General features: G+C 35.9%; 2 long non-coding RNA genes across 2 annotated transcripts; one reads left to right on the forward strand and one right to left on the reverse strand.

Moving 5' to 3' along the window:
- Positions 1-426: 426 nt before the first annotated feature.
- Positions 427-7,851, forward strand: LOC125503622. Its single transcript, XR_007280994.1, has 3 exons — positions 427-572; positions 7,556-7,671; positions 7,729-7,851. It is a non-coding gene; the product is annotated as an uncharacterized LOC125503622 (long non-coding RNA).
- Positions 7,852-9,709, reverse strand: LOC125503621. The gene is made up of 2 exons (XR_007280993.1): positions 8,087-9,709; positions 7,852-8,029 (listed from the first exon to the last, which is right to left on the reverse strand). It is a non-coding gene; the product is annotated as an uncharacterized LOC125503621 (long non-coding RNA).
- Between the last annotated feature and the right edge of the window lie 16 nt (positions 9,710-9,725).

The raw sequence follows: 9,725 nt of genomic DNA on the forward strand, positions 1-9,725 counted from the left end.
TACTCTACTTTCCCTTGCCCTATCGAGGTCAATTTTGAACGAAAATAAAGAAAATTTGCAGAAAATCACAGGCTTCTTCACAAGACCCCAAGAGCCCTACAATTACAGCAAACACCTAATGAAAGTTCCAGCAGAAGGTCGAAAGTTCAACGGGGATCGATCGGAAATCTGTCCCAGCTACACGACTTGAAAGCCTTTCAAATCGCATCTGAGACACACATACACACCGTTAAAAGTTTCTAATTTAGAAAAATCGCCTCATGTGTTGCTTTTGCATTAATAAATTCATGGCGGGATGGATTTCGACTTTTTTAACAGAAATTCCGAGCTGAGTGAGTCTCCATATTTGGGGGCATTTAAATGCGGAAGTGAATTTGTGGAAACTTCGACCAAATGGAAAAAATGATTATGTTTCTTTATAGTTGGGAGCCACCGGAATTTTGCTGGTAGTAGCCAAAGTTCTTGCCACCGTTGCTTATACAGCCGAAGACGAACAGCAGAGAAGAACCTTCTTGGAAACAAGACAGTCTTTGGAGGTCAAGCTGGTGATTGAAGAGCAAAGCGCTGAGCAGGTAAGACTTTTTTCGGTTAAAACGCTTTATTTTTATATGATTCTTTATAGTATGTACAGGGTGTGTTAAAACTGAACCTTTTTGCTACCTTAAGAGATACAGGGGAAGATCAAAAATTGTCATTTTTAAAATAGTTTTCGGCAGAATATTTTACGGTATTTTGCATTTGCGTTTCGGTTTTCGCTCTTTGATTGCCATTTGTCGCCTGATTACTGTGTTATCTATTTGTCATTTTTCACTTGTTTTGCACGTTTTAAACATTTTGCGATAAATTGTCTCCGAAACACACAAACCCACATGTGTTTCGACGATAAGGTGTTTTAACCGATGAAATCTGGTTAAGCCTGCACACATTCCCAGATTTTCCCATTTTTTTGCTTGAAAACTGAGCAGTATTTCAAAAAAGAAGGTTCTTGATAAGTCTCTTGAGGCTATCATGAGTTACTTATCCGAATTTTTCCAAGGGCTCAATATTAATGGCAAAAACAAAGCATAGAGCGAGTCAACGTGCATACAAGTGGTATTGAGATTTTCTGGAAAGCTACTAGTTTTCTAAGCATTTAGAGCCAAATTTCCTTCTCCTGATGCTCGAATGGGAAATTTTTTCTTATCCCCGCCAGTGCTTCGAATTGACAGCAAAATTGAGAAATGAAACAGTCACTGAGGAAAAAACAGTTTAATGGAAAAACCTGGAAAATATTTATTGACAACCAATTTTATCGGTTGTTGAACAGATTTTCACATGTTAATTTTTTCGCTAAAACCAAATCTCCCATCGGAAACAATTCTGAAAAATTGATAAAACATCCGGCCAACCAGAGGCTCCCTAATGAACATTTTGCTCAGGGTCCGCTGTAAGTAATTTTCGAAAAAGTCCAAAAAATAGGCAACTGATAAGTGGGCTTCTGGGATTTTTTCTCATGGTGCTCGAGCCAAACTTAAAAAAATATCTCCACTGGACATTGGCAGGAAATCTGAATAAACCGCCGAAGATCGTTAATTGAAGTAAAATTATTCAATTTTGTGGAAAATTTATTGTTCAATGGACCTTTGAAGATTTAACTTTCTTTTTAACTTTTACTAACCCAAACCAAGTGTTCTGTTGTACAAGTTGTTTGATCTATAAAAGACGCCCTGAATATGGAAACGAAAATTTTTTCGTTTTTTTCTTTTTTTCTCTTTCAAACAAAGCTTTTCAGCGAAAAACTTTGCCTTTGTCATCAACATTTTTTATGAGTAACGTTTTACCAGCAACGGCACTGAGTTACTGCGCCGGTGCGTTGAGTTGGCACACAAAGCCATTTGCGCAGCACTGCGCTAACTCGTCAAAATGCACTGAATCACCTTTTCTGGAGAAACGATTGCTTGGTTGATTGAAAAATTATTTGGCCTAAAACGGTGACAAGTTTTCCAAAGAGATTTTGTTATTTTTCTTAATTATATGCTTTTGCTTCTTCTGATCGTTTTTTGGGAAAACCTTATTTTTTTTTTAAAAGACAACAGAAGTTAAAACAACAAAATAAGAAGCTAAAACGGGTATTCGAAAAAGACGATCAAGAAGACCAAACTGTTTTTTTTTGTAAAATCGATCTGCTAATTTTTATGCACAGTAAAACGTTGGAAAAAAGGCGCTAAATGCTAGTTTTATTTAGAAATATTGACTTAAAAGTGAAGAAACCTGAATTGAACTGTGAAAAAGTGAAGAAAAACAAATTATTCACAGCGACGAAGGTGACGAGTTTTCCAAATAATTGATATTAAATATATTTAATATCAATTATTTCGAAATTTAATATTTTTGGGAAAAAATGCACGAAAGATTGGGGTTTTGTCCAAGATTCCAAGCTGCAAAAGGTTCTAGAATTTTTTTTAAAATGCGGTTAAAGAAGCGAGAGTGGCAGTAAAATTTCAGTTGTAGATTTTCCCGGAAAACAGCTTAAGAGTATCAATGTTTTTAAGGCAAACTTATAAATAATGCGTTTTTCGCGTGGAAAGAATTGCTTAATAAAAACTTAGTTAAAACTGGAAACCTGAAATTTTGAAGAAGCCTTAAACTTTTTGAAAACGTTTGCAAAGCTTTCYTTCTTAGCTCATCTCTGCAATTTCTGCCGAAACAAACCAACCCACTTGGACAAACTGATGGCAATTTCGCTTGTTTTATCCATAAAAGATGCCCTRAATGTGGGAACGAAARTKTTTGTTTTTGCATCCAAATATTTAACGTTCACCAATKGATTTTACTCGATTTTAACATTTTWATTTTTTTGTCCCAAACRAAACTTTTTASCGAAAAAGTTTGCTCTCTGTAAAATATCCAGGCGATCCAGGRCTACTTTYTTCCAAGACACTAGAAAGAGTGTTTTTGACAAAAAAATTAAATGTGGCTTAAAAAAAGCCAAAGTATCTCCAAAGCCAAAAATCATAAAAAGTATCTCAAAAAATAAATAAAAATTGGAAAATTATATTTTYGCCTATTAAGCGAGTTAATGGAAGTTTTCGGATTTCGAACCAAATTTCCGCATTTGGGGCTCAAATGTAACAAGATTGTGAACTTCAATGGAACCAAATTACCCTTGAATATGACGAAATAAGCGAAACATGTTGATTGAGGTAAAATTAGTCGATTTTGTGGGCATTTTGCGGTTTTTGCAGCACAAAATTATGCGGCGCGAGAAACGGAATTTTATGGATTTTCACGTTTTATTTTTCGAACAAGAAGCTTCCAATCGAAAAAGTTGTTCTTGGCAACATTTGGCTCTAAAAACCCATTTGTACCTGTTATCTCTGCAAGTCGTCTATTTTTAAAATTTATTATAAAAAAAATCCAAAAACAATCGCAAACTCTCACTAGCGTTGGCTATCAATTTTTCCATCATCGAGATCATGAAAAACGTACATTGAAAAAAGCGGCCGATGAAGTCAAAGTTTAGATACTTATTATGGCTAAGCTGCTGATGGAAGAGGAACCAAATTTACGGTTGTTTTATATCGAGCTTTGAAGATTCCAAGTTAAAATAAAAGATAAGTCGCAAAATATTAATAAATGTCAGGCACGAAAAAATCGATATCGCAATTTAGAAGAAGATGTAGTACTAAATTAAATAGTAAAGGTAGAAAACCAGAGTGAAAAATGTTGTTTTCGAAAATCGAACAAATCGCTATTGAGAATGCACACAGAAGAAAATACCAATAAATGCAGAAAATTACCTTCCAAGACAACAGAAACTGAAATTCACACAAAATCGACGCTTGTTTTACATGCTTGCTGTTCGTTATTAAAGCAAGAAATTCAAAGAGCGCAATAAAGAATTCAGATAAAATCGATCTGCTAGGAAAAATGTAAAGCCAAACTTACCGAAAGCTGCATCGCGTCACCTGGAAACAAAAAAGGTGTTTAGTGTCCAGGAAATAATTCTAAGCTCCATTGAAATTGAAATGTAAAAAAGGCGTGAAATATCTGATCCAAACTGCTCTCAAAAAAACGTGTTTTTGCAAAATGCCTACATTTTTTCGGGAACCCTGTATATTAGTGACCTATCTTACCAGGTGTCTGCATGCTGGGGCTCCATCCTGGACCATTTCCATATCGGATGTGATTTACGAGCACCAAAAGTTCACTTTAGATAAATAAACCAAACAACACTTTTTTACTTTTCGGCACCAAAAGGCCAATGTTTCGACTAAATATGACCACGACTGGCAAGACACGCAAAGAAACTGACAAGTTAGCTCGATCCTCGCATGTAATACATCAAATATTTGCGAGTTTTGCAAAAAAATCTGGCGATTTGAACAGTACAAACATGATAATCGTCCTTTTACCGGTTTACTCGTCTGAATGATTCACTTTTTTTTATTGAGAAAGTAGCCGCAAATGTAAACAAAACTCAGATCAGGCGCACAATGGGCATTTTATGCTCAATGAGAACCGGATTTTTGCGGATTGTGACCAATTTTTGGACAATCCGGAACTTGAAAGGTTTAGCATTTTTTTAGGCTCATGCGTGTATCGAATGGTGTATTTGAAGAAGTTTTTAATTTGTTTTTCGGACCACTTTCTAAATATTTGCTTTTAACTAAAGCTATTATATTAGCTTGTTGATTCAGAACGATATTCTCAAAAAATATACCTACAGGGTGCCATCCAATACATCGTACCATTCTCCCGATATTTCAAAAATCATAATTTTTTCAGAAGTTTCACCATCAATAGCCGGGGGTTTCACCAACACTTTTTCTTAATAAAAGCTTGCATTAGAAGTTTTCGAATTTACAGTTGTTGGAAACTAAATTTGAAGTTTCTACAACACCTGTAGGCTTTAAAGTATAATCTTTGAAGGGTTTTCTCTTGAATCGCGTCAATATTTAAAACTAATAATCAAGAAATCTCCTCCAAGCCGCTATAAATCGTCTTGAGTATTAAAAGAACCAAAAGCAGTCGCGAACTCTCGCAAGCGTTCGCTATCGAATTCGCTACGTTTATTGAACCTAAAGAGTCCCTGATGATTAAATTCCCATTAAAGGCAACTTTTCATTTTTTTAATTTATGTTAAGGGCTCAGAGCAATGAAAACATACAGTTTTTCAGATCTAATTTTCTGAGCAATTTCGTCCCGGAATACATTTGTCTTTCACTTGATTGGGCTGCGCAATTTCAGGTCGTTTTTGCTAAATTTTCACGTTTTTTTGTTGAATTGTATGCAGTTTTTGTTATTAATTTTGTTAAGTAATTATTAAGGAAATCTGTCCGACTTGGAACTTCAGATGTTTAGCGGCTAATTTCAGGAGTTTTCTCCATTTCGACAAGTTGCTTTCACAACTACTAAAACTAGTATTGCATCAAATTTGCCAGAAAATTGTTTTTCCTAAAAATTCACAAGAGTTTCGCACCGATTATTTACCTGCGTCGAACTCAAATAGGCCTGGGTAACACTTTGAGTTGCGCTATTGAGTTGAGAGCGCTAACTCATAGGTTAATAAGTTATTTATTAATGCTTTACGAGATCCAAGACTGGAATTTTCACATTTAAAGAAAGATCATCAACATTTTTTCTGAGTAATATTTTACTACCTACTTTGTTGAAACAACTCAAAAAAGTCATCTAGATTTTCCCAGCAACAGAACTGAGTCTAAAGAAATTCGACGAGTTTTCTTGTAAAATCCATCTCTTAATTTGTTTGCATAAAAGATTCCTTTGCCAGTATTTTACATCAAAACGTTAGGAACAAGGTTTTTCTGTTTAAAGACGATGTTGTTTCGAAATATTGACATAAAAGTGAAGAAACCCCAGTTTCCCAGAGTTTTCCAAATAAATGATTATAAACTTTCACTTTTTCAGTTCGGGGAAATATTTTTGGAAAAAGACCCATAATTAATTATTAGGGTTTTGTCCATAATTCGAGGCTGCAAAAAGTTTTCCAAACATTTTTGCAAAGCGGTTAAGAAGGCGAGTGTTTCAATAAAATTTATCTTATAATTTTTCTCAGAACATACCTGAAGATTGCCAGTATTTTGAGTAAAACTAAAAAATAATGCTATTTTTGCGTAGAAAGAATTGCTTAATAGAAACTTTGCTAAAACTGGAATGACCTGAAATCTTCAGAGCGATGAAGGTGGCGAATTTTCCAAAAAAATCTTTGAAACTTTTGCTCTCTGGTCGTTTTTTCAAGAGAATCACAATTAATTTCGGTAAAAAACTGAAGAAAATTATTTGGTTTTTGTGCCAAATTCGAAGCTGAAATGGGTTTTCTAAATTTTGATGCAAACCGATGAATGAGGCGAATTTTTTAGCAAAATTAATTTTTTAATTTTTGGCTGAAAAGACCCCATTATTGTCAGAAAAGAAGAAAATCACCAGAAAATAATGATTTTTTGCGCTTCCAATTAAAAACTTGTAGTTTTGTGATCGATTTTGGAGAAAACCTTAATGATTTTCGATGAAAAACGGGGTTTTTCATCGAAAACATTTTCAAACATAAAAAACATTTCCGTTTTTGTCCTGTACAAAATAGAGCGTTTTTCAGTAGAAAGTAAAGCAAAGAAAAATCAGTCAAATCTAAAAAAAACACATTTTTTTAACAAACTCTACAATCTGTTATAAACTTTCGCTGATTCTGTTCATTTTTCATAGAAAATTCGATTTTTGTTCCAAATTCTAAGCTGGAAAAAGATTTCAAAACTTCTTACAAAGCGACGAAGGATTCGAAATTTATTTCATAATTAATAAAGAAAAAGTAACTTGGCCAAAACTGGAAAATTCTGAAATTTGAAGACATTTAGAAAATATTATTAATAAATGCCCTTTAAAACAAATCTACAAGCAAGTAAAAAAAAGGCATCAACATTTTTCCAGCAACTGAGCTGAGTTACTGTGCCGGTGCGTTGAGTTGGCGCATCAAGCCATTTGCGTAGCACTGCGTTAACTCCTAAAAATTCGCTGAGTTACCCAGGCCTACACTCAGGCACAAGAACAGTTCTTCACCTTAGTGGAGAAATGTTGAGAGGTTAATCGGTTGTCCATACAAATCTTGAGATAAATTGGCCCCTGATTCTCTGCTGGTGTGTGAATTAAATTTGATGAAAAACGGCAATTTCTACACAAACACGGTGTTTTCTCGGTATTTCTTATAAAAAATGTGCATGATGCAGGCCAACAGAAATGCAAAATTCCACCCGGAAATTGAAACCAATCGATCCTGATCGGAAACAATAACAAAATCTTCAAATAAAGTGTACATCCGGTATAAAAATAGCCGGCAAAATAGAGGCAATTAATGGGCAAAATCGTTCAGTTTTGTGCAAAAAAACGCAGGAAAATCCCTTATGATCCCTGGGCCCCATGGGCTAAAACAGACTTTTTACCACCACAAAAACCTCCGCCAGGTGCCAAACTAGACCATTTTTCATACAAAACCTCGAATTCTACACTTCCAATGCATATAAAAAATCCTTTTGAAAAATGCACGGTATTCTTGCTTTCAAAGGAAAGGCTGCTGCTCTCGGTGTTGCCAGAGCATGTGGCTGTGCAGATGAGGAAGGATTTGGATCAAGCCGATAGCCAGTTTAAGAAAATCTACATGAGCCGCCACGAAAACGTTAGGTAAGCTTTGCCCAAAAAGGCTCCATCGAAACCGCTAACTTATCGCTGTTCTTGCAGCATCCTCTATGCGGACATTGTCGGATTCACCGCCATTTCTTCCACGTATTCCGCTCAAGAATTGGTGAAAATGCTCAATGAACTGTTCGCTAGATTCGATAAGCTTGCAGAGGTAAGATGTAGTCAATTGTCCGAACTTTATTAATGGAAACTATAACTAAATGAACAACTTCATCGTGTAAGCCACCGTATATTAGAATAAGGTCTACAATGGTAGTGGCGGCCTGAACCATCTAAAATGAACTGGAAGCTTGAAAAAACACATCGACCTTTACCCAAGCTGACACCAACTGGGAAAAAACTGGCCGAAAAAATGTTTCCCTTCCTTTTCATCTGATGTTGCCAGACCTAAACTTACTTATTCCGAACTCGTTCTTCCATTGTGGTATGGATAAACCAGTGGATAGGAGGGATAGGGATAAACATGAGGGTAATAAATCTGGCTGGGATCCGAAGGATGTCCTCCAAATCCAGCAGTGTCCAGGGCTCTGGAGCATCCGGGCGCAAACTGAGGGTAGACTAAGTTTGGCCATTGCGGAGACTGATAACCAGGAAAATATGGATTGTAAGGCATCAGATGGTCAAAATAGTTGCGTTGGGAGCCAAAAGTGTTTCCAACATACTCGCCAGGATTCCTAGAATCATAAATTTGCTTCAAAGTGGATCAACATGAAATAGCCGTGTATTCAGCGGAAGGCTTGTTTCATTCGCCCCCGAACAATTGCCCAAAGTTTCCGCCTAAACTGATCAATTTTCAAGTCTTTTCGGGAGTTCAAAGTTTGTAAATTGTTGTTAGATGTTCAAGCTAGCAAACTTCGAAAAGGTTTTCCTTTTTCGAAAGGGCGATCATTTTGATTCCCTCTTTTTAAAGGTTAGGGGTCTGACGGAGGTCTAACTGATCAGGATATTTGGCTTATTTCGTTTGAGGCTTTAAGGTTTTCACATTTTGGCTTCTATGTCTTTAGAGGTTATAAATTGTTAAAAACCCCTATGGAGGAACCATAGTGCTCGAAACCAATTGAAAAACCTTCGATAAATTGATTAACTCTCCACCAGTGCTCGGTTTGTTCGCGCTTGTGTTTAGCAGAATGCTCGTTCAAGTTCGCAAACGTTTCGTTGAGCTGCTGAACAATGGCCAGAGGTTGCTACATTTGCCTAAACTTCTGTAAGAACTGCAGAATAAAAAGGGTTGAAAACGTGCATAAATGTTCAACATTTCTGGATAAAACGCCGATTTTTCTCTTCATCTTTTTACAGGTTAGAAATGTGTAACAAATTATAACTAGAAAATACAATTTGCAATTTTTCCGATAGAAAATTAGCTGATAAATCAAATATTCCATCCAAAGCGTCTGACAGAGGCTTGACTGATCAGGATTTTTTACTTATTTCGCTGAGAAAGCATTTGAGGCTTTGGCATGTTCATATTTTGACTTCTATGTCTTTAGAGGTTATAAATTGTTAAAAAAAACCCTATGGAGGAACCATAGTGCTCGAAACCAATTGAAAAACCTTTGATAAATTGATGAACTCTCCACCAGTGCTTGGTTTGTTCGCGCTTGTGTTTAGCAGAAAGCTCGTTCAAGTTCGCAAACGTTTCGTTGAGCTGCCGAACAATTGCCGCAAGTTGCCACATTTGCCTACACTTCTGTAAGAACTGCAGAAGAAAAAAGGTTGCACACGTGCAGAAATGTTCAAAATTTATGGATAAAAGTCCGATTTTTTACTCCACATTTTTAACAGGTTAGTAATGTGGGACAAATTCTAACTAGGAAATACAGTTTGCAATTTTTCCGATAGAAAATTAGTTGATAAATCAAATATTCCAACCAATCTGAGCCATCTGATGGAGGCCTGACTGATCAGGATTTTTGACTCATTTCGCTAAGAAAGCGTGCGACGCTTTGGCGTTTTCATACTTTGGCTTCTATGTCTTTAGAGGTTATAAATTGTTAAAAAAAAAACCTATGGAGGAAGCATAGTGCTCGAAACCAATT

This window comes from Dendroctonus ponderosae, unplaced genomic scaffold (genome assembly GCF_020466585.1).
Source record: "Dendroctonus ponderosae isolate FM_Combo_2020 unplaced genomic scaffold, Dpon_F_20191213v2 Dpon_F_20191213_205, whole genome shotgun sequence".
NCBI classification, from domain to species: Eukaryota; Metazoa; Arthropoda; class Insecta; order Coleoptera; family Curculionidae; genus Dendroctonus; species Dendroctonus ponderosae.